Source organism: Jaculus jaculus, chromosome 9 (assembly GCF_020740685.1).
Source record: "Jaculus jaculus isolate mJacJac1 chromosome 9, mJacJac1.mat.Y.cur, whole genome shotgun sequence".
Lineage (NCBI taxonomy): Eukaryota > Metazoa > Chordata > Mammalia > Rodentia > Dipodidae > Jaculus > Jaculus jaculus.
In genome coordinates, this window is record NC_059110.1 from 71,372,516 (window position 1) to 71,398,312 (window position 25,797).

Below are 25,797 nucleotides of genomic sequence, written 5' to 3' on the forward strand. Positions count from 1 at the left end.
ATTTTTTGTAACTGGTTATGTAGCCTTAGCTGGTATTTGTAACTATCTTCTTCTCCTACCCATTCTGTATTTCCTCCACCTTCAGCAAGCACTTCAGTAGGTCTTGGTTCTTTACCTGGAGAGGTGACCACACCTTCATTCCTGAAGGATCTGTGCCATTTATCACACTACCTCCATTGTGTCATTGCATTTGTCCACTGACTTTGAATACAGGGCACAGTAACACTAAGAGATGCCCTAAAGGATCTATTGCACTCTACATACTCTTCCATACCTCCATTGTGGATCAGCAGTCTGAGTTTCTTCTGGTAGTCTGGATCAATCACACCTGCTATCATTGTGGCTCCTTTCTTAGTCTGTTGACTGGAAGGCATCAAGAGCCCAACATGGCCGGGGAGAGTCTTAGCTTCCAGTTTAATGGAATGTTCTTTGTGCCTCCTTGCAAAAGCACTCCCCCCGTTGGCACCAAGACCTCTAGGCCAGCAGAGTGAAAGGTTGTGAGAACAAGAAGCAAAAAGTTAGCTAGTGGGTCACTTGAGGTGAAGGTAAGTGTGACCCTTCCCATTTCCACCCCTTAACTCCTGGACCTGTGAATCCATGCTATCAGAGAAACAGTACCATATATAGGACACTGATTCAGAGCATATACAGTCTGCTGGAGGACACTTCCCAGACATCCAAGCTATTGCCACCTACCTGGCGCTGTAGCTATTTCTTTGAAAGGCCATTCCACCATTCTAGCCAGCTGCTTTAGGGTGGTGGGGCACATGGTAAGACCAGTGAATTCCATGATCATAAGCCCATTGCCATGCTTCCTTGGCTGTGAAGTGAGTTCCTTGGTCAGAAGCAATGCTGTGTGGAATCTATGACTGTGGATAAGGCATTCTGTAAGCCCACGGATGGTAGTTTCGCCAGAAGCACCACATGCAGGAAGCACAAATGCATACCCAGAAGAAGTGTCTATTCCAGTAAGGACAAAACACTGCCCTTTCTATGATGGAAGAGGCCTAATGTAGTCAACCTGCCACCAAGTTGCTGGCTGGTCACCATAAGGAATGCTACCATACCCGGGGTTCAGAGTTGGTCTCTGCTGCTGGCAGACTTAGCACTCAGCAGTAGCCATAGCCAGGTCAGCCATAGTTAGTGGAAGTCCATGTTGTTGGGCCCATGCATAACCTGCATCCCTGCCTCCATGGCCACTTTGTTCATGGGCCCACTGGGCAATGACAGGGGTGGCTGAGGAAAAAGGTTGACCACTATCCACAGAACGGGTCAGCTCATTAAAGTTATCCTCTGATGAGGTCACCTTCTGATGAGCATTCACATAAGACACAAGTATCTTTATAACCTTTGCCCATTCACAGAGCCCTATCCACATACACCTTCCCCAAATGTCCTTCTCACCAGTTTTCCGGTTGCGCTTTTTCCAAGACCCAGACCATCTAGCAAAACCACTGACCACAGCCCATGAATCAGTGTATAATGGCACATCTGGCCATTTTTCTTTCCAATCAAAATGCACAACCATGTGCACTGCCCAAAGTTCTGCCCATTGTGAAGATCCTCTAATAAAGTCAAAGTCCCTAAGGATGTGTGTTGCCCCACACCCTTAATCCTATCAACTGGGAGCTAAGATTTCTGGTCTGTAGAGGGTTCCAAGATCAGCTGTGACCAAGTGAGACTTTGCCCCAATGAACAACAGAAGAAGAGACAAAGGCACTATAAATCAGGAAGCAACAAATGACAAATCCAAGATACAGATTATTTAAGAGTGGCAGCCAGGCGTAGTGGTGCACACTTTAATCCCAGCATTCAGGAGGCAGAGGTAGGAGGATCACCATGAGTTTGAAGCCGCCCTGAGACTACATAGTGAATTCCAGGCAAGCCTGGACTAGAGTGAAACCCTACCTTGAAAAACAAACCAAAAAAAAAAAGGCAAATCTGACTATCTATTAGATTTAACATATAATTTACCGTGGCATGGAAGGGCAACTAGCACTTCTTTTTTTTTTTAATTTTTTTGTTTGTTTTTTTATTTATTTAGTTGAGAGCGACAGAGAGAGAAAGAGGCAGATAGACAGAGAGAAGGGGCGTGCCAGGGCTTCCAGCCACTGCAAATAAACTCGGGACACGTGCGCCCCTTTGTGCATCTGGCTAACGTGGGTCCTGGGGAATTGAGCCTGGAACTGGGGTCCTTAGGCTTCATAGACAAGCGCTTAACCACTAAGCCATCTCTCCAGCCTGCAACTAGCACTTCTGATGCAAGTTTATATACCATGCTTTTTTGCCAGGTACTGACCTGGTGTAATCCCAGTTACCTATTGGGATGGCTTTGGTCTCAGTTATACTACGTGCCTTCTTAGGTCCCTCTTTGCCCTGCTGTGTGCTGAGGTAGGCTGGGTCTCTGGGTCACTGCTCTGAAAGCCTGTGCTGGGTGGTGTGTAGGTAAGTTCCCTTCTCCAGGTCTCTGGTGCTTGCTGGTACTTGTGCTGACAATGGGGGGAGGGGAGGCTGTGGGTGGTGTGGCTGATGGTCTCCTGCTGGTCCTCACGATCCTCTTCCTCACAAACCACTCTGCTGGTCCCTGCTGTCCTCCCTTTCAGGTATATTGAGTTTGTGAAGAGGATGGTGTGAGCGGAAAATCCCTTCACCTGGTTTTACCTGCAGCTCAGGCTGAGCCTGGTGGCCACCGGGACCTGATGCCGCTACTGCTGGAGCCACTTCTGCCTGCTTCTGTGGTCTCTAGATGCTCGGGATCCCTCCCATTTCTCGTCTGTAATAATTTTTATACACCTTCACTTTTTAGTAGAACAGTGTATTTTGCTGGTTTTTTTTTTTTTGTTGTTGTTGTTGTTGTTTTGTTTTGTTTTGTTTTGTTTTGCTTTTTCTCTCCTAGGCTGTTTTGGTGTGTTTCCTATGCCACCATCTTAACTGGAAGTCCCAAAATGTCTGACTTTAATAAAACTATTCCAAGCTCTTTAATAAATACATCGGAGGATTTATTTTCCTTGTAGCTTCTTTTATTGGAATTTCCTGGTTAAGTATGAAAATCACTGTAAGTTGTTTTACATCCAGCGCTGTGTGCTGACAGAACAACCGTATAATATGAAGAACACATTTTTTTTGTTGTTTTTTTAAGAATGTAGCCTCAACACAGAATTCTTTATTATGTCCAAACAGCACAGCAAAAACATCCCCAACAATACATAAACCTATATATAAAATATAGAGTATCTTTGGTATTTTTCTTTTATATGGCAGCACAATAGTATTTGCAAGAGAAAGAACTGTTGATGGGACAAGAAGAACCTGATCTGGGCAATGACCTACTTAGCCAGCCATTATTAACATGCAAAGACCAAGTAAACATTAATTTTAGTAAGAAAAACAGTATTAAAAGAGACCCTATAAAGCTGGGATATACATACCGCATTCTGCATTTCTGGCAATTTCATTCTCAGCCTGACTCCTCTCCATCATGCTTCTTTGCCTTTGGAATGGTACTATAAAAGTACAGGAAATGCCTGCCCAATATCATTTTGCCACAAAAAAAAAAATTATAAGAGCTTAAGAAAAGAAGATGCTGGATTCTGGAAGTATTTACCTTAATTTTTAAGAAAGCTTACCATAACAATACCGAAACAATAGCGTTTATAACACCCTGAAATAGGAGTAAATATTCACTCAAACCATTTTCATATTGTTTAGTAATTTTCTCATGTATCCTTTCATATCCAGAAGATCTGAAACCATCTGATTTCTTCTTTATCTAATGATTGGTTGTTAGCCCACTTTTAACAATGGAAGGAAGAACTGGCATATGTTAAATAAACTTGTTCTCAGAAGACTCATAGTTCCTATTCTGCTTCAATATTATGTTATTATAATATACATACAGAAGCAATGTCTCAGTTACAAAAAATAAAAAACATCAGTTTCTGGGCTTACAAAGTGAAAAAGGAAATTCTTTTCCCCAGCACTCAGGAGGCAGAGGTAGGAGGATTGCCATGAGTTCAAGGCCACCCTGAGACTCCATTGTGAATTCCAGGTCAGCCTGGGCTAGAGTGAGACCCTACCTCGAAAAAAAAAATGAAGCCAAATCACAAAATTACTCAATAGTTATAGACGACAACTCTGATTTGGGGGTCTCATCTCTGGTGGCCTCAGCATAGGCATTGGTCTTTGGCTGCTCTTGAACAACTTCTTCCTTTTCTGCAAAACCACCAAGACACCCCAAGGGGAAAGTGCTTTCACAATTCTGGGTTGAGGAGACCTGTGATATCACAGGCATTTGAACAGAGGAGTTGCTTTCAAAACCATGTTCTCCAAGATCATACTGAACAAGGGTCCCATCTTGCTCCTGGTTTAAGTAGTCCCGTACTAAGAAATCACTTCATGCTTTAGGCGATGCATCTTTAGCGAGTAAGCCCTGGTGAACTTTTTCCCACAGCGGTCACACTGAAATGGCTTAATTCCTGAGTGGATAAGCATGTGCTGTTTTAGGTTCTGAATACGGGTGAATCGCACCCCACAGGTTGGACACTGAAGAGGTCTGTCTGGACCATTTGGACTTGGTCGTTCTGTACTGCTGGTAGAAGGAGCAATGTAGAGTTGGTAGGGGTACTGAACATTTTCCAATCGATCATCACCACCTGCATGCGCGTTAGTGCTAGACGTGCTTTGAAGAGTGGCAACCCCTCGGTCACACCTTCATCTACTGAGCCTGGGGCGGCGGCGCTAGGGCCGGCCGTGCTGCTGCTCCTCCTCCCCGCCGGGCTGCGGCGACACCCGGGGGGAGGGCCGGAGCGCGCGGCCCGCTGCCGCTCCTCCCCCGGTAGGCTCGGGACCCAATCTCGGGCCGCCACGCCTAGGCCCGTGTGAGCAGCCTGGGACTGGGGCATGGCTGCCGACCAAGAACATATTTTTAAAAATGAACTCTACCCTAGTGTGGTGGTTCACGCCTTTAATCTCAGCACTTGGGAGGCAGAGGTAGGAGGATCGTCATGAGCTCGAGGCCACTCTGAGACTACATAGTGAAGTCCAGGTTAGCCTGGGCTACAGTGAGACCCTACCTCAAAAAACCAAAACCAAAACCAAAAAAAAAAAAAAAAAAACCACTCTAAAAAAGTTCGAACAGGCAGTGCTTTCATGTGGTGTGGAGAATTAAGATATAGGCACTTCTGCTTTAGGAGATTTTCTTTCACCACTGGAACTTTGCTCACAGAATAAACCATGTAGGTTTCCCTGAAAACCTTGTTCTCATAAGCACTGTTTTGAAACATTCATCTTTCCATCGACTTGTCTCAGTAAAAGACAAGGTGGATTTTTCACTGCAGCTAGCAGACACTGCGGGATCAGACTCACAAGGCCACTTGCCCCACAGAATCAAGGTATCACCCAAGAAAAGAGCACAGAGGGCAGGTTTTCTCTAACAAGTCTGCCTCTCTCTCTAGTTTGTTATATGAATCTAATTCAATAAGGTGTATAGTCCTACAAAATTCTAAAGCTACTGAGCTACTGGGACTTTTTTTTTAATGACTACTTAAACAATTTTTCTTTTTTAATGTACTTTTTATTTTTATTTTTTTATTTTCAAGAGGGGGGAGGGAGAAAATGGGCACATCTAGGCCTCCAGTCACTGCAAACAAACTCCAGATGCACATACCACCTTGTGCATCTGGCTTACGTGGGTCCTGGGGAATCAAGCCTCAAACCAGGGTCCTTAGGCTTCACAGGCAAGCCTGTAAAGCCAAAGGACCTAGGATCAATTCCCGAGGGCCCACGTAAGCCAGATGCACAAGGTGGCTCATGTGTCTGGCTTGCAGCTGCTGTTGGCTCTGGTGTGCCCATCCTTTATCTGCCCCCCCCTTACTTCTCTCTCACTCTCAAATAAATAAATGAAAAAGCTAAAACAAAAATAAAATATTTTTTAAAAAGAAACCTGTGTTGAAAAACCACTAGATAAAATCAGTGATCCTCCTTCTGTAAGACCCCCAGAACGAGGACCCCACGCTCTGCCCGGAAATGGTGACACCCCAAATCACTCACGAGAAACAGTCTTGATGCAAACAGCAAGAGGATTTTTATTCCAAGCGCGCTGGGGCCCACAGTCGTACACCACACAGGGGTAGAGGACTGCAGAGCCCCGAATGCAGGAACGGGACAGTTTTTATAGGGTTTCTAACAAAGCCTGTGCATTAGACCAATCATTTTTTTTAACATCAGGAGCCCGTGGGGTGCGAGCCAGTCAGTTTGTGCCACTCCATAGTTTCTAAGCCAATTAGTTTAATTTGTTCAAGCCCCTCGTGGACCAACCAGTCTCTTATGACCTTGGTGGTCAGCATTTGCACAGGTCCTTGGGTGGGAGTAGCAGAGTGTGGTATCAGTCTCCTATGACCTTGGTGGTCTGAGGCAGGCTGCTACGGCTTATGGTGCGGGCTATTTACAGAAACCAAATAAGTGGTTCACTTTATTACTCATTTCCCATCCTTGAAGGCTATCTCATGCCCTTTTTACCTAGTTTTATATTAGGAGCAGGCTCTGATATAATGAGAAGAGGGATTCTTTACTTGCTTCCAACAGAGAGTAAAGCCTGGAGTTTGAGGTATGCAGGGGCCCGCTTAAGCTCCCTTTGGAGCGTGATAGTATTTCTGGGCTTCTGAATTCTTGGGCCTTTCACTTCCTCTGCCTCCCTAAATGCTTAGATTAAAGGCATGAGCCACCACACCCAGCTAGTTTCCTCATTCTTGTCATACAGCAGTTATACTTGTGTTAGAGTCTGTGATTTCAAGGCAACACACATTTAGATAAGCAACCAAATTATTCAGATTCATCTACTCTTTTTTTAACATTTTTATTAGCATTTTCCATGATTATAAAAAAATCCCGTGTTAATTCCCTCCCCTCCCCACTTTCTCCTTTGAAATTCCATTCTCCATATTACCTCCCCAATCTACTCTTTTTTTATAATTTACTTATTTTTTGTTAATTAGTTTTGTACTCAATGAATACAGCCAAGTTGGTACCATTGCTAGGCTCATCCATGTCCTACCCCCTCCCCCTGGCCCCTCCTTGTTGAGGTATATGGGTCATGTAATGTGGAGTTAGCCCACAGTTATGGGTAGGAGAAATGTCTCTGTGTATCATGACCCAACGTGTGGCTCTGACATTCTTTCCGCCCCCTCTTCCGCAAAATTTCCCTGAGTTGGGTTCATTTTTGGTCTGCTTCAGTGATGAGGTGTCAGGAGCCTCTGTGTCTCTGGATATATGATTTGGTAGGAGTTGATTGTTATCTGTGTCGATCTCCTTCACCCTTGTGCTGGTACCAGGTTCACCAAGAAAACAGCACCCTTGCTTGTTTCGCCAGTTGTTCTTAGTTTCAGCTGGGGCCCTTTTGAGGTATGATGGGGTGGTTCTCTCCTTAGGATCTGCATCTATCTGAAAAAGAGAAGCAGATTCTCCAACTGAGAGTAAAGTTAGCACCAGACAAATGGGATAACCCTTATTTTTTTAGAGAATTTAATAGGTGTAGGTCCTCTTGTAGCCCATCATTGGTGGTCAGCTCTCATATTTTTAAAATATTTGATTGATTTATTCATTTATTTGAGAGAGAGAATGGGCAGGCCAGGGTCTCTAACCACCGCAAATGAACTCTAGATGGATGTGCCAACTTGTGCACCTGGCTTTCCTGGGTACTATGGAATCAGACCTGGGTCCTTAGTCTTTGCAGGCAAATGCTTTAACTGCTAAGCCAACTCTCCAACATTGTAAAGCTTTGAACTGGCATACTTTTCAAACCACTGCTCATCTTACGTTTGATGTAGACTTGACATTTACCATCTCTTCTTAACATTCAGGCAATCGATCATCATTGCATTGTTAGTCAGGCTTGGTGTTATTTCTAAAAATCATTTCTGGGGATGGAAAGGTGCAGAAAAGATGGCCACAGGACTCCAAGTAAATCGTGCTGTCTGAACTCAAAGCTTTACTACTTGTTAAGCAGTGTCACATGCTGTCACCACTAACTGACTGACCACGTGAAGGCACTGGGCTGAGAGTTTTCTGTGGGAAGCCATGCTGGCTTTATCAGGCTTTGCTGTGTCAGCTACTGTGGGAAGCCTTGCTGGCTTTATCAGGCTTTGCTGTGTCAGCTTGTTTACTGCTTTTATATCCTAATTGTCTGTGCATGAGCACATGATGTTATCCTAACATGGCTGCTCACCTATCCCGATTGGGTGATGCATAGTCAACTGATGAGACTTATGCCAATCAGACGACACTGCACAATCATCTGACCACTAGTATATAAGCTTGGGGCTCTGTAGGGTCAGGGTCCTTCTCTCTTTCAGTCTGGAGCTCCCAATAAAGTGTGCTTGAGAAGAATCCTGTTGTTGTTGTTCTTCCTGCTGGCGGGAGGGGCGCAACAAGTGGTGCCGAAACCCGGGAACTTGTCAACAAACGGCCAATTGAGAGGACCCCTGAGGATACTTCCGAGGGAGGATTCAGAACTCAACACACGGAGCGGCGGTACCGGTAAGTTCCCCTGGTGCTATATGATAAGTTTTGGCCTGTAACTGATCTCTAAGTAACATACATAAGGTTGCAAAATGGGACAGCACCACTCCACCTTTTTGGAGCCACTTCAGGAAGTACTAACACAACGTAGGCTTAAGATTTCAGATAAAACTCTTAAAGGGTTTTTGGAAGAAGTGGCTATGATAGCGCCTTGGTTTGAGCTGACTGGAGGTTTAAATTTGACCTGCTGGGATAAATTAGGCAGAGACATTGACCGTGAGTCAGAAACGCGAAAGTTGCGCGCAGGTACACAGCCCTTATGGCGTTTGGTGCGATCCTGTTTGGAGGACAAACATTGTGAAGAAGTGATCAGGGAAGGTCAACGCATATTAGCACATCATCAAGATAGTATGTCAGAGTCTGAAGAAAGTAAAAGGGGAAAACAAAAAAAGGTTAAAATAAAAGGAGAACCTAGGTTTCAAATAGAACAGAATAAAAGTGCACAGAATAAAAATGAATCACAAAAGGAAGGGCCAAATTCAGGTCCTAAGTTATATCCAGATTTAATGGAACTTGCAAATTTATATATAGAAAGTTCTAGTGAATCTGAGGGAGAAGAATTAACTCCCGAGGAAGAACAGGATTTTGAGGAAGTAGAGACTGAATGTGGTCGGGAGTGTTCTAGACCCAGACAAGATGGCGTCTCTGCTTCTCCTCCAGCTTATGCTTCTATGAGTAAAAGGTGTAAACAACAAGATGGCCGACTTCCGTTTGGGGCACGTCCTTCGTCCGGATGTAGTCTGATAAAACCAGATACTTGGAAAAAGCTGGCTAGTGCTTATCCAGTCTTTGAGGATCCTAATACCAATAATAGATATCATGAAGCTATAGGATATAAAGATGTACTTGAAAATGTCTGGAAAGGCCCGGATCCAGTTATAGCCAGATCCAGGGGAGCTGTTTGTGTTTTTCCACAGGGCCAAGCTGATCCTATCTGGGTGCCAGAGCGGTTGACTCGAATCGTGCGTCATGAGACAACAAGGAATGACAACCTCCGTATTACTACTGATGATCCTGAGCCTGTTCCTGCCGATGATGATAAAGGGAATTAAGATGCAGTTTTGGGCTGTGGCCAGAACATGGCCTGTCCCTATGCCAGTTCATTCATATTCTAGTGTCTTACCTACTCTATTTTCCACATCTTGCCAAGGGGAAATGCCTTGCATCAGGGATCCTATGCAAACACCAACAATTTATAATCAAACTTCTTTTCATCTGAATGGCACTTTGTGTTTTTTCCAGGGTAATAAGAACCTAGCTCCCCCATGTATTGTATTACAAAAACAAAATCTTAGTGCTTGGCAGGACCCATTAGAAAAGTCTAAAGTTGATATGAGTATAATACTTGCAACTTTAACTCAGATTACTAAGAAAAAACAAAATGGGTCAGGAGAGGGAGGTAATGTTACAAATGTTAATATTACCACATTATTGATACAGAGTGAAGTGACTGTCCCTTCTAGACAGCCCAATCTTAAGATATATGCTAATAATGTAAAAGGTGCTCCCTGGTGTGAACCTAATTATGCATTTCCTCCGATTTTTACTCCATGTCAGAGTTCAGATAAAATCCAGAAACAGATCTTACAGGGGTTTCAAATGACCCCTCCATTAAGGCGTTACCAATTTAAAAGTAAAGGAGATGATACTCTTAGTAATAGTGCTGGTTGGCCCTGGTATAAATGGCTTCTGTCCAATGAGGCCGGTGCAATGGCAGATGTGTCAGCTTTAGCAGGATTATTGGGAACTAAACATGCATTATGGAATGTTTCAGCAGTTAGAGTTAATATAAATGATAAAATTTATATTAAAGACATAAATAAAAATCACCAATAGATTAATAGTAGCTTCAATCCAGCCTCAATTTGTGTACAAGCTCCATTCTTTTTTCTGACAGCAAATGTTAGCACTAACATCTCTTTGATAGATTGTAGAACTATCACATGTTGGCTTGCAGAGTGCTGGAATGCTAGAGTTAATCTAGCTTTAATAGTAAAATTACCTACTTTTGTCCCCATTCCAGTAGAGGCGGATCCAAATACCTTTCCTTTAGTAGGACTTATTCGTCATAAAAGAGATTTTGGTATTACTGCAGCAATCATTTCCGCCATCGTCATTTCAGCTGCAGCAGCAACTACTGCTGCTATTGCCATGACATCTCAGGCCCAAACTGTGGAAGTTGTTAATAATATAGTAGAAAAGACTTCTACAGCATTAGAAACACAAGAAGCAATTAATACACACCTTCTTGCTGGTATTCATCTAGTCAATCAAAGAGTAGATTTGGTGCAGAATCAAGTAGAGGAATTATATAAAATAATACAACTTGGATGTGTGTCTCAGTATCAACATTTGTGTATTACTCCTTTGCAATTTAATTTTACTGCTTCTTTTAATCAGAGTCGCAAGCTAGCTGAATTTTTGGCAGGAAACTGGACGCGTGAAGGAGAGCAGCTATCTCGGAAGTTACTGTTCCAGATTGTACAGCTGAATGGAACTCATTTGGAGCCAATCTCTTTGGGAGATTTTACTTCTTGGTTATCTTCTGCATTTTCTTTCTTTAAGGAATGGGTGGGGGTGGCTATGTTCGGAGCAGCCCTTTTGTGTGGTATGGTGTTCTGTCTCTGGCTTATCTGTCGAATCAGACGACAACGTCACCAGGATAACATAAAGATTGTTCAGGCACTTATAGCCTTGGATCAAGGAGCATCTCCACAAGTGTGGCTGGCAAGCCTGCAAAATGGTTAGTTCCACCCTGCTTACTGTAAGGCCTTTGCACACCAAGTGACCTTGTTGTCATTGCACCTTGGAAGGCTTACATTCCTGCATGAGCAGCCTTTGCACCCTGAAGGAATTTTTCCATTGCACTCGGGAAGGTGCTGAAGCAGGCTTTTGGTCTTGGGCTCTACCCTTGATCGGACTGGCCATCATGAGGGCCGGTCCTGGATCGGGTATCCTGAGGTTCAAAACAATTTTAAAAAGGGGGAACTGTGGGAAGCCATGCTGGCTTTATCAGGCTTTGCTGTGTCAGCTACTGTGGGAAGCCTTGCTGGCTTTATCAGGCTTTGCTGTGTCAGCTTGTTTACTGCTTTTGTATCCTAATTGTCTGTGCATGAGCACATGATGTTATCCTAACATGGCTGCTCACCTATCCCGATTGGGTGATGCATAGTCAACTGATGAGACTTATGCCAATCAGACGACACTGCACAATCATCTGACCACTAGTATATAAGCTTGGGGCTCTGTAGGGTCAGGGTCCTTCTCTCTTTCAGTCTGGAGCTCCCAATAAAGTGTGCTTGAGAAGAATCCTGTTGTTGTTGTTCTTCCTGCTGGCGGGAGGGGCGCAACAGTTTTCCCCTCACACCATAGTGAGACAAGGGGAACACTGAAGAAATGGGCCATAGTTACTGATTTGTAATTATGGTTGTTCTTCTAACCATTTCTAGCTACAGTTTTTCTTTGGGCCTTTGGGTGATGGATTGAGAGTACAATGTACTTTTTTTTTTCCGAAAGAAAACGTGATGGAGATTTAATGCAAAAGGGATTTTAATCTTGGATTGTCATCTTATGATTTAGTAAAAAAATATTTTGGAAAATGAACAAAATCTGGAATTTTAAAATGTTATTGACACATACCTTTGAAATCACTTTGAAAGGGTTATCAATTTTGAAGCAATGATGTTTGATTATTTTTGTTGCTGTTTTTAGGATTTCATTATCTATACTGAGGTGTCTTTTGCTGTACTGGCTCACCATTTTTTGTTTACGTACACAGTGTATGTGACCTTAAAAGAAAACACCTCTGTATTGACTTCTTTTCTTTCTTTTTTTTTTTTTTTCTTTTCTTTTTTCGAGGTAGAGTCTCACTCTGGTCCAGGCTGACCTGGAATTAACTCTGTCATCTCAGGGTGGCCTTGAACTCATGGTGATCCTTCTACCTCTGCCTCCTGAGTGCTGGGATTAAAGGCATGCGCCACCACGCCCGGCTTGACTTCTTTTCTTGATGTGTGGGATATTTCTGACTTGAAAGATGGTATTTCTCAACAAATAAAACATACTGGTAAGTGCCGGCCCCTTATTCCTTACAAATCTATTGGTCGCTACAGTTCTGCTAGAGGTATTTACTAGTTATTTAAAACAATAAAATGTTTTAAAGCAGTACCATAGTACAGGCTTTATAAACTTAGGGAAGTGAGGAACTTACTTTTAGAACACGTCTATAATGGTAAAAATAACCTATAGCTAACGTGAGAATCTTAATATTGCTTTTAAGGATCGATGTTGAGAGGATGTGTGCGACCAAAGCGTCCTAAGGTTGGAGAGAAAAACAAAAGCAGCTTCATGACCTTGCCATCACCAGACAGTGTCTACTCCCTCCTCACCAGACACAGCGTCTGCTCCCTTTTATAATCCATCGTCACCAATGAGTAGATTAGAAAGGTTTCAGGACACCAGCCTTCTAAGATTAGGAATCTTCCTAGAATTCCTACAGAAGTTGTTATTGACATACCTGAAGATGATGATGATGAAACTTCAGATTCATCCTGGAGTTCTAACAACTAACATTCAAAAGCCAACTGTCACCACCAAGGAAATCACATGGTGTCCCTTGGCTCAAGAATATATGCTTAGGATAACTATAAATCACACAAAATTTTAAGAAACACATAGGTAAAAATAGGTGTATGTTTTCAATGTATGTATACATTAAATTTCTACGTCATAAATAACGTTTAAATTTCCTGGACTGGAAATTGACTTGACATTAGAGAATTCCACAGCCAAAAAAGTGGAAAAAGACCCCAGCTGAATGCTTCTGGCAGTACATTGCTATTATGAAGAGGAGGGATATTGAAAAACCTCAGGGCTTCCTCCTCTCAGTGCTGCATGAATGTAATTCTGTGGACAGGACGCAGAAATCATGATCCAGAGGAAGTGCTTGGGCATCGCAGGCCAGAGGCGCAGGGCTCGTAGAGGGAGCAGCATGTCCGCGGAGGTCCCCAGGCAGAGGCAGCGGCCAAAACCTCGGGGACACAATGAAGGCAGTCCTAAGAGGGAAATTCAAAGCTCCAAGAGCCTGAGGCCCGGGTCTCCGGCGAGGGCGGCTCGGCCCGGGGGACAGGCTGCGGAGGGCTCTGGGTCACGGCGGCGGCGGCTCCCGGCCACAGGAACCCCGGCCCGCGCGCCAGCTCCGCGCCAGGGGCCTCAGGGCGCCCGGCGGCCACGCCCGCTCCTCGAGCAGCAGGCGGCCGGGGGAGACTCCCTCTTGCCGGCAGCCCCGGGGCGCGGGGGCTCCTCCCGACGGGGAGCGGCGGGCACCGGGGCGCGCGCCCACACCGTGCCCTTACCGCAGCCTCCCCAGCCGGGGACCCCGCGTCCGGTCCCAGGAGCCCCGACGCCCGTGTCCACGCCGCCGGGAGACTCCCGGGACGGGCTCGCTCTGGGCATCTCGAATCCGCCCGCCGAGGCCGTGCGGTGCCGGGTACCGCCCGCCGGCTCGCAGCGCGGACCGCCCTCCGCTCGGCTCGTTCCGCGCGGCGCGGCGCAGCGGGCCCGATAGCCCTCCCCCAGGCGGAGCTGCGGCGGTGCCGGCCTCGTCTACTCTTATGTGAAAGAGTGCACACACATATATACACGTGTGTGTATATATATAGTTGGCCCCAAAATTGGCGCCCAACCTTGGAAATGAACATGGCAGTCTCTGCCTCCTCAGAATCTGAGGGTTCTCTTCCTAGGAAGGTGGGCAGGGCCGTGATCTAGACCCAGAGAAGGCTCCCAGGCCGCAGCTGGGGGAGCCAAGCCTCCTGGAGACCCGAGTAAATGAGACGAAGGTGAAGTGCGCCGTTGTCCAGCTCGGCTTCTCATACCACACTCTGCCCGTGTCTGCGGCCTCCTCCCTGGCGGTGGCATCAGGGACCTCCCTGGCCAACAATTCACTGGAAGGTATCCCATCCCTGGTCCGCCTCTTTCTCTCTGTCTCAAATAAATAAATAAAAGTATTTTTAAAAAACTAACTTAGAATGTTTAGTAAACAAATGTCGTTATAATTGTTTTGAAAAATTAGCTAGTGACTGGAGAGATGGCCCAGCAGCTAAAGGTACTTGCTTGCATTCTTCAGTTCAATCCTCCCTAGCACACACATAAAAGCTAGATGCAAAGTGACACATGTGTCTGTAACCCCATTGCCTCTAGACTATGGGAGAGGGAGCCAGAAGAATCCAAAGCTCCCGGGCATCGTGTTTGCAGCAACAAGACTCTGTCTCAGGCATGATGGAAGAGCACAGACACCTAGAGGTTGTCCTCTGACCTCCACATACACTCCGTGGCACACAGGCACCCACACCCATGTATATGCACATACACTCATAAATAAATATGTTTTCAAATTTTTGTTAACAACTTCCATGATTATAAAAAATATCCCATGGTGATATCCTCCCTCCCCCCAGTTTCCCCTTTGAAACTCCATTCTCCATCCCATCTTAATCAGTCTCTCTTTTATTTTGATGGCACGATCTTTTCCTCCTATTATGACGGTCTTGTGTAGGTAGTGTCAGGCACTGTGAGGTCATGGAAATCCAGGCCATTTTGTGTCTGGGGGGAGCACGTTGTAAGGGGTCCTACTCTTCCATTGGCTCTTAACATTCTTTCAGCCACCTCTTCTGTGTTAGACCCTAAGCCTTGGAAGGTATGATAGAGATATTACAGAGCACTCCGGTCATGTCTTTCCAGCACTATGATACCTTCTGAGTCATCCCAGGGTCACTGCCATCTGAAAAGAGAAGATTCTCTACCAAAAGTGAGAGTAGCATTAGTATAAGGGTATAAATATTAAGAGAAGTGCTTACTGGGCAGTTTGATAAGCATAATATATACATTTAGACAGACAGCAGCAGACTACACCCCTAGGGCTCATGACTAACCCTGTTTTAGGTTTTCAGTATCAGGGATGTATTCCCTCCCATGGAGCAGGCCTCCAGTCCAGTTAGAGGGCAGTTGGTTTCCACCATGACAGATGTGCCACTATTGCACCCATTGGGTCATTTGGCCTGGCTGGCCAAATATAAGGCTTGCATTGTCCACTGTTGAGTATCTTCAATGGTGATTTCTCTTTCTCCCATTGAACTACATGTAGAATGGCTTCTTCCAGCTTTCTGTCAGCTGGTCTACATGGAGGAGGTTATCAGCTCAGTTCCGGCAGGATTTCTCAGTGGTCTTGCAGCCCAAGTATGTGGAGTCTTCAGCAATAGGGTCTTGCCATCTACTCCTGGTGGGAAACCAAGGGCCTCGGCAATGGCCTGCAATGTTTTGGGGGCATCAGGGACCTCCCTGGCCAACACCTCACTGGAAGGTATCCCATCCCTGGCACTGAAAATTTTCTAGCAACAATCTATGGCTCCTGAATGTTCCATTGTCCAAAAAAGCAGGATTCCATATGATTTATTTATATCCTCTTAGATTTTGATGAGCCCTCCCTCCAACAAATAACTATATATATTTTTTTAATTTAAAAGCCAAATGATGTGCTTGTAATCCCAGGCCCACACTTGTAATCCCAGACCTAGAAAGGCAGAGACAGAAGGATCCTACTTTGCAAGTTCCAATGAGAGAGCTTGTCTCCAAAAAAAAAAGGACAGTGTCTGAGGAACAACACTCAAGGTTGTCCTCTGGCTTTCATAACATGCACATACATGTACATGTGCATCCACACATGTACACTAATAACATGCACACACAAAAACATGCCATGTATTTAGGTTCAGAATAGGAGTATTAGTATTATTTCTGGTTTCTCATGACTTTCCATCTTTCCCTTTCAAAATATATCAGTGAGGGCTGGAGAGATGGCTTAGCAGTTGAGGTGCTTGCCTGAAAAGCCTAAGAACCCAGGTTTCATTCTCCAGATCCCACATAAGCCAGATGCACAAGGAGGTGCATGACTCTGGAGTTCATTTGCAGGGGCCAGAGGCCCTGGTGCATCCATTCTCTCTCTATCCCTCTCTGTCTCAAATAAAAATAAATAAATAAAAAATATATATATCAGCTGGGTATGGTGGCACACGCCTTTAATTCCAGCACTCAGGAGGCAGAGGTAGGAGGATCACCATGAGTTCGAGGCCACCCTGAGACTACATAGTTAATTCCAGGTCAGCCTGGACTAGAGAGACCCTACCTCAAAAAACCAAATATATATATATATATATATATATATATATATATTTATTTATAAATATCTCCAGCCCTGTTTTGTTTCTTTTTGAGGTAGGGTCTCACTCTAGTCCAGGCTGACTTGACATTCACTATGTAGTCTTAGGGTGGCCTCGAACTCACAGTGATCCTCCTACCTCTGCCTCCTGAGTGCTGGGATTAAAGGTGTGGGCCACCATGCCTGGCTAGATGTATCTTTTTGGTTTTATTTTTTTCTTTTTTCTTTTTGGTTCTAGATATATCTTTTTAAAAATATTTTTGAGGCTAGAGAGATGGCTCAGAAGTTAAGGCACTTGGGCTGGAGAGATGGCTTAGCAGTTAAACGCTTGCCTGTGAAGCCTAAGGACCCTGGTTCAAGGCTCAATTCCCCAAGACCCATGTTAGCCAGATACATAAGGGGGCGCACGTGTCTGGAGTTCATTTGCAGTGGCTGGAGGCCCTGGCGCGCCCATTCTCTCTCTCTCTTTCTCCCTCTCTCTCTCTCTCTCTCTCTGTCTTTTCCTCTTTCTCTGTCTGTCACTTTCAAATAAACAAACAAAAAAAAAGAAGAAGTTAAGGCACTTGCCTGCAAAGCCTAAGGACCCAGGTTCAATTTCCCAGTACCCACATAAGCCAGATATACAAGGTAGCACATGTAGTCAGCCACTTTTCTGAGGTTTGTGGTGGTTTGAATGAGATGCCCCTAAAGCCTTGTGTATTTTGAATGCCTGGTCCCCAGCTGGTCGCAAGTTAGGAGGTAGAACCTTGCTGGAGGAAGTGTGCTGCTAGGGTGGACTTGGGGGTGTTAGAGCCCAGTTCTCTTTGCCAGAAGTAGCTCTGCTTACTTTTTGCTACTTTCTGCCAACTGCTACTGTGCAAGAAGTGATGCCCTGCCCTCTCATGCTTTTTTTCCTGTGATGAAACTTCCTCTCAAGATTGTCAACTGGGGCTGGAAAGATGGCTCAGAAGTTAAGGGGGGGGCTAGTGAGATGGCTTAGTGGGTAAGGCACAAGCCAAAGAACCAGATTTGATTCCCCAGGACCCACATAAGCCAGATGCACAAGGTGCTGCATATGTCTGAAGTTTGTTTGCAGTGGCTGGCGACACTAGTATACCCATTCTTTCTCTCTCCCTCTCTCAAATAAATAAATATAAATAAAAGTTTAAAAAAAATAAAAAGAAGTTAAAGAAGCTTGCTTGCAAAACCTGATGGCCAGGGTTTTGATTCCCCAGTACCCACATGCAGCCAGGTGCCCAAAGTGGCACATGCATTCCCTGCACTCTCCCTTATTCTCTGAACACCTGGGATCAGGCATTTCTTGAACCCTGAGTCTGTGGTTGGTGTCAACTTTGTACTGCTCCAGGAGCCACGAGGCTGGAGAGTTAATGCAGAACAAGTAATCCATTAGCAGTGGGCTTGTACCAAGCTACATAGAACACGCACAGATTCTGTTCTACCCTATGGGACACAAGAGGGCCTTCTTCGTCCACCACCCCCACTCATTAGTGATAACTCACACCACTGCCTGTGAAAGATGGCTTCCTGCTGCTGCGCATCTTGTCAGCTTCTCAGCAGGCTGCTGCTTTTTCTTGGTTTTTTTGTGTTTGTTTGAATGTTTGTGTTTGTTTTTGTTTTTGTTTTTAGAGGGTAGGGTTTCACTCTCCCCCAGGCTGGAATTCACTATGTAGTCTCAGGATGACCTCAAACTCACAGTGATCTTCCTACCTCTGCCTTCCAAGTGCTAGGATTAAAGGCATGCCCCACCACGCCCAGCTTGTTTTCATTTAATTTAATTTATTTATTTAGTTTGGTTTTTCGAGGTAGGGTCTCACCCCAGCCTAGGCCGAACTGGAGTTCACTTTGTCATCTGAGGGTGGCCTTGAACTCATGGTGAGCCTCCTACCTCTGCCTCCCAAGTGCTGGGATTAAAGGCGTGCGCCATCACACCCAGCACTCAGCAGGCTTCTTACCAGAATGGAAGTCCTCAGCAGGTTGTGTACATCAGAGCTTCCTCCAGGCCTGCAGGGCCAAGTTAGGAGATCAGAAAATACAGACTGAAAATGAACCCTCTCTCTTTACATCAGAGACAATTTTATGAGTTGTGTTAACTTTGTTTTTGTTGTTTTTTTTTTTTTTTTAATTTGAAGTAGGTCTCACTCTAGCCCAGGCTGACCTGGATTCTCTGTATTCTCAGGGTGGCCTCAGACTCACAACAATCTTCCTACTCCTGAGTGCTGGGATTACAGACATGTGCCACCATGCCTGGCTTGTCTTAACTTTAAAAAAAAATATTTTTTATTTATCTATTTTTGAGAGAGAGAGAGAGAGGCCGAGAGAGAGAGAGAGAGAGAGAAAGAATGGGCTATCCAGGGCCTATAGCCACTGCAAACAAACTCCAGACGCATGTGCCACCTTGTGCATCTGGCTTAATATGTCCTGGGGAATCATACCTGGGTCCTTTGGCTTTGAAGGCAAGTGCCTTAACCGCTAAGCCATCTATCCAACATGTCTTAACTTTTTGTTAGATCTAAACAAAGTTTTAGCAATTTTTACTTTTTTTGCAGTTGAGATTTTTGTAATATTTCCTCTCTTGCAATGGCAGTTACAGTACCACTTCCACTTTCTTTATGATGCAATAGCTCTTGACCTGTAACCTCAACACAAAGTTGTAACATTGTCATTTACAAGTTACTAATACACTTCCTACAAAGTATACTATAGAAAAAATGCAGAAGGAGAAATAAGCTATTTAAAATAATTCTTTTGAGGTAAGAAGCTACTTTTTAAAATAAGAAATAAACATTTGGGCTGGGGATGATGGTATATGCCTTTAAGCAGAGGTAGGAGGATCCCTATAAATTCAAGCGTAGCCTGGGACTACAGAGTGAGTTCCAGGTTAGTCTGGGCTAGAGTGAGACCCTACCTAGAAAAAAAAAAAAAAGTAAGAAATAAAAATTATATTCAGCCAGGCGTGGTGGCGCATGCCTTTAATCCCAGCACTTGGGAGGCAGAGGTAGGAGGATTGCCGTGAGTTCCAGGCCACCCTGAGACTATGTAGTGAATTCCAGGCCAGCCTGAACTAGAATGAGATCCTGCCTCAAAAAAAAGAATTAGGGGCTGGAGAGATGGCTTAGCGGTTAAGCGCTTGCCTGTGAAGCCTAAGGACCCCCGTTCGAGGCTCGGTTCCCCAGGTCCCACGTTAGCCAGATGCACAAGGGGGCGCACGTGTCTGGAGTTCGTTTGCAGTGGCTGGAAGCCCTGGCGCACCCATTCTCTCTCTCTCCCTCTATCTGTCTTTCTCTCTATGTCTGTCGCTCTCAAATAAATAAATAAACAACAAAAAAAAAGAATTATATGAAATATTTTGTCCTACAATAACTACATCAGCCAGGCATGGTGGATCATGTCTTCCTTTTAATCACAGCACTCAGGAGGCAAAGATAGGAGGATCACTGTGAGTCTGAGGCCACCCTGAGACTACATAGTGAATTCCAGGTCAGCCTGGGCTACAGTGAGACCCTGCCTTGAGAAACCAAAAAAAAAAAAAAGATTCTATTAAATATTTTCTCCTACAAAAACTGCATCAGCTGGGAGTGGTGGCACACGCCTTTAATCCCAGCACTCAGAGGCAGAGGTAGGAACATCAACATGAGTTTAAGGCCAGCCTGGGACTATAAAGTGAGTTCCAGGTCAGCCTGGGCTAGAATGAGACTGTGCCTTGGGGCGGGGGGAGGGGGGGAGAGGGGAAAAAGAAAGAAGAGAAAAGAGAAGGAAGGAAGAAGAAGGAGCATCTGTTGCTGCCAGCAATGAAAAATGAAAGTCTTGTAACTTGAATTTTCAACATTGGTCTTTCCCTTTCTTTGTCTCTTTTTGTTTAATATTACTTTCTCTAGAATTATTTTTCTCTGGTCAAAGTTAAGAGAACAGACCTCAGAATTGGGCCTCTAGACTTTTAATTCCTGCTTTGACATTCACCCCCCTGTTGACTCTTGGACAACTCTTTGAGCCTTAGTCTCCTTATGTATAAATTGGAGATAATAATGGTCACTTCTCGGCAGCCTGGCAGCCTGCGCGGTAGGGTGCCTCGGGGGGCCAGGCTCCGGCGGTCTGCAGACTCTGGGCAGGCGGCTGCTGCTTCTCCTAGTGGTGGGGTCAGCGGTGGTCCGCAGCGAGGCCTCGAGCCTAGCAAGAGATTAAAGATGCAGTCCGCCCCAGGCCCGCAGCTGAAGTTCCAGATCAGTGTGTCCTGAGGGTATAGGCGGGTGTTTGAGGAATACCTGCGGGTTATTAGCCAGCGGTATCCAGACTTCCGCATTCAGGAGAAAATTACCTCCCACAACCAATTTATAGACACAGCATTTTCCCTGTCAATCTTCAAGCTAGTATTGTTGTTGGCAAGGGTCCTTTCGGTTTCTTTGGCATGCAAACTCTTAGCATTTGGCAGTGGGGCCAAGAAAACAAGGTCTACGCCTGTATGATGGTTTTCTTATTGAGCAACATGGTAGAGAACCAGTGTATGTCAATAGGTGCATTTGAGAATACCTTAAATGATGTACCAATGTGGTCCGAGCTGGAATCTGGTCATCTTCCATCCATGCAACAACTTGTTCAAACTCTTGACAATGAAATGAAGCTCAGTGTGCATATGGAATCGATCCCACACCACTGATCAGCATTGAAAATTCCTTTACATGAGGGATTTTGCAGGAGCAGAGTGACTGACATCATGAAGGCCTGTACTAAAGACAGCAAGCTGGTTGGTGGTACTCACCAGAGACTTCTTGGCAGGCTCAATGGCCCTCTTGGAAAACCTCAATGCAAGACAGTTGTCAGGGCTGCCGCCCTGTTGATTCTGCACACTTGCCGAGTCCAATAGAGCCCCGTTCATCAGTTCATAGTCCTTCCTTTTGTACATGTAAATGTTACTACTTGTAACCTTTTTCTTAGTCATGTTTGAGAAGGTAGAAAATCGAGTCACCACCTCTTGTAGTCAGGTCCACCTTGCTGGCAGAAAACACCCAACCAAGAGCAGCTTGTGGCAATTGAACTCCAGATGCTTGTGCCACCTAGTGGGCATGTTCAACTTTGTGCTTGCCTCACCATGTGTGCCCGCCTAAGTGGGATCTGGAGAGTAGAACATGAGTCCTTAGGCTTCGTAGGCAGGTACCTTAACTGCTAAACCATCACTCCAGCCCCCCTCTTTTTATTAATATTTTATTTTATTTATTTATTTGATAGAGAGAGAGAGAAAACGGGTGCGCCCGGGTCTGCAAACAAACTCCAGATACATGTACCACCTTGTGCATCTGCTTTACATGGGTACTGAGGAATAGAACCTGGGTCCTTTGGCTTCACAGGCAAGTGCCTTAATCTCTAAGCCATTTCTCCAGCCCCCCTTTTTAAAGTTATTTTTATTTATTTATTTATTTATTTGAGAGAGAGAGAAAGAGGCAGAAAGAGAGAGGATGGGCATGCCAGGGCCTCCAACCACTGCAAACAAACTCCAGACACATGCACTACCTAGTGCATCTGGCTTATGTGGGTCCTGGGAAATCAAACCTGGGCTTTGCAGGCAAGCACCTTACCTGCTAAGCCATCTTTCCAGCCCTGTTTTACAGTTTTTTTTAAATGTTTTTTTTAAAATTATTTATTTATTCATTTGAGAGCGACAGACACAGAGAGAAAGACAGATAGAGGGAGAGAGAGAGAATGGGCTCGCCAGGGCTTCCAGCCTCTGCAAACAAACTCCAGACACGTGTGCTCCCTTGTGCATCTGGCTAACGTGGGACCTGGGGAACCAAGCCTCGAACCGGGGTCCTTAGGCTTCACAGGCAAGCGCTTAACCGCTATGCCATCTCTCCAGCCCTCTTTCTTACTTTTGGGGCAATTATGAATAGGAGTGTTTCCCTGAATTTGTTCTTGGTATATAGGAAGGCTACTAATTTCTGTGTGATAATTTTGTATCCTACTATGTTGCTAAAAGTATTTATCAGTTCTAAGAGTTTGCTGGTACTCTTTAGGGTCCCTTATATACAGAATCATATCATCAGCAAATAATAATTTGATTTCTTCCTTTCCAATTTATATCCATTTATTGAGTTGCTTGCCTTATATAGATAAGACTTCCAGTACTGTATTAAATAAAAGTGGGGACAGTTGACACCCTTGTCTTTTTCCTGATTTTAGTGGAAATGCTTCAAGTTTTTCCCCATTTAGTATTATGTTGGCTAATAGGTTTGTCAAAACAGCCTTTACTGCCAGGCATGGTGGTGCATGCCTTTAATCCCCACACTCAGGAGGCAGAGGTAGGAGTATCACCATGAGTTAGAGGCCACCTTGAGACTACAGAGTGAATTCCAGATCAGCCTGGGCTAAAGTGAGACCCTATCTAAAACAAAAATAAATAAAACAGCCTTTACTATGTTGAGGTATGTTCCTTCTATTCCCAGTTTCTTTAGGACTTTTATCATGAAAGGATGTTGGATTTTATCAAATGCCTTTGCTGCATCAATTGAGATGACAAGTGATTTTTGTCCTTCAGTCCACTTACATAGTGTATAACATTTATCCATTTGCGTATTTTGAACCATCCCTGCATGTCTGAGATAAAACCTACCTGGGGGTGAATGATCTTTCTGATGTATTCTTGTGTTCTGTTTGTCAGTATTTTATTTTTATTTTATTATTATTAGTATTTATTTATTTATTTTGATTTTTCAAAGTAGGGTCTCACTCTAGCCCAGGGTGACTTGGAATTCACTATGTAGTTTCAGGGTGACATTGAACTAACAGCAATCCTCCTACCTCTACCTACCATGTGCTGGGATTAAAGGTGTGTACCACCACACTCAACTGTTTGCCAGTATTTTGTTGAGAATTTTTGCATCTATGTTCATGAGGGAGATTAGTCTGTAATTTTCTTTCTTTGTCTGGTTTTGGTATCAGGGTAATGTTGGCTTAGTAGAAGGAGTTTGTTAGGATCCATTCCTTTTGTATTTTATGGAAAAGTTTGAGAAGCACTGGTGTTAGTTCTTCCATGAAGGTTTGGTAGAATTCACCAGTGACTCCATCTGGGCCTGGACTTTGTCACCATTTCATTTTCCTTTATTTATTTCAGACAGCAAGAAATAGGCGGTGAGAGAGAGGGGAAGGGGAGAGAATGGGTGCACCAAGGCCTCCAGCCACTACAAATGAACTCCAAATGTGTGCACCCCCTTGTGCATGTCATTTATGTTGGTCCTGAGGAACTGAACCAGAGTCCTTTAGCTTTACAGGCAAGCACCTTAACCACTAAACCATTTCTCCAACTTCTAGACTCTTTTCTTCTTTTTTTCTTTTTTTAGACTCTTTTTAATAGAGAGATTTTTTTAGAACTGCTTTGATCTTAGTGCTTGTTATAGGTCTGTTTAAATGGTTTATCTCATCTTGATTTTAGTAGGTCATATAAATTTACAAAATCATCTGTTTCTTTCAGATTTTCAAATTTAGTGGAGTAATATATTCTTCAAATATGTCCTTATCATTTTCATTGGTATCAGTTGTAATGGTGCACTTTCATCTCTAATTTTATTAATTTCCATCTCTTCTTTTATTCTTTTGGTCAGATTTGTTAAGGGTATTTATCCTTTCAAAGAACCAACTCTCCATTTCCTTGATTCTTTGTATTTTTTGTTTATATTTTATTAATTTCTGCCCTAGTTTTATTATTTTTTTCTGTCTACTGATTTTTGGATTTCCTTGTTCTTCTTTTTCCAAGGCTTCACAGTAAAGCATTAAGTTGTTTGCTTGCAACTTATCTAATTTATTTTTTTTAATATATTTTTATTTTTATTTATTTACTTGAGAGAGAAAAAGAAGGGGCGGGGAGAGAGAGAGAAAGAATGGGCAAGCCAAGGCCTCTAGCTGCTGCAAACAAATTCCAGACACTTGTACCACTTTGTGCATCTGGCTTACATGGATCCTGGGGAATCAAACCTGGGTCCTTTGGCTTTACAGGCAAGTGCATTAACCACTAAGTAATCTCTCCAGTCCAGCCCTCTAATTTCTTTCTTTTTTAAAAAAATACTTCATTTATTTGAGGGGTGGAGAGGGAGAGAGAATGGGTGCGCCAGAGCCTCCAGCCAATGCAAATGAACTCTAGACACATGCGCCATCTTTGCATCTAGCTTTTTGTGGGTACTGGGGAGTCAAACCTAGGTCCTTAGACCTCATAGGCAAGCTCCTTAACCACTAAGCCATCTCTCCAGCCCCCTAATTTCTTTTTTTTTTTTCAATTTATTTGACAGAGAGAAAGAGAGAGAATGGGTGCGCTAGGGCCTCCAGCCACTGCAAACTCCGGACATATGTGCCACCTTGTGCATCTGGCTAACGTGGGTCCTAAGGAATCAAACCTGGGTCCTTTGGCTTTGCAGGCAAATACCTTAACTGCTAAGCCATCTCTCCAGCCCCATTTTCTTTTTTTTTACACTCATAATTGCATCCTATTTTATAATCACATTTATAACACCTCATAATTTTTTTATATTCTGGATTATTTCTTCACATTTTCTGGTATTTAGCATAATGTTCAAACATATTTCACATGTAGTGACCTCCTTCTCTCATGCCTAAACCATTCACAAGACTAAATAAATACTAGAAAAAACACTAAGTACTTACAGACTTGATCTATTTACTCCAGGACAGAAGAGACTGTGATAAATACTAATAAAACTGAAGAATTAAAAAAGTTGTTTGTGGGAGAGGTAGGGTATTACCATGGGATATTTTTTATAATTATGGAAGTTGTTAATAAAAATTTAAAATAAAAAAATAACAAAACAATGTTGTTTGTGGCTGGGTGTGGTGGTGCACGCCTTTAATCACAGCACTTGGGAGGCAGAGGTAGGAGAATAACCATGAATTTGAGGCCACCCTGAGAAAACAGAGTGAACTCCAGGTCAGCCTGGGCTACAATGAGACTTTATCTTTAAAAAAAAAAAAAATGTTGTTTGTGATTAACCAGGAAGCACACAAACTGTTCAAGTACCACT

General features: G+C 44.0%; 1 pseudogene; it reads left to right on the plus strand.

Annotated features, from left to right (window-relative positions):
• Positions 1–14,397: 14,397 nt before the first annotated feature.
• Positions 14,398–21,434, plus strand: LOC101613088 (annotated as a pseudogene).
• Positions 21,435–25,797: the final 4,363 nt, after the last annotated feature.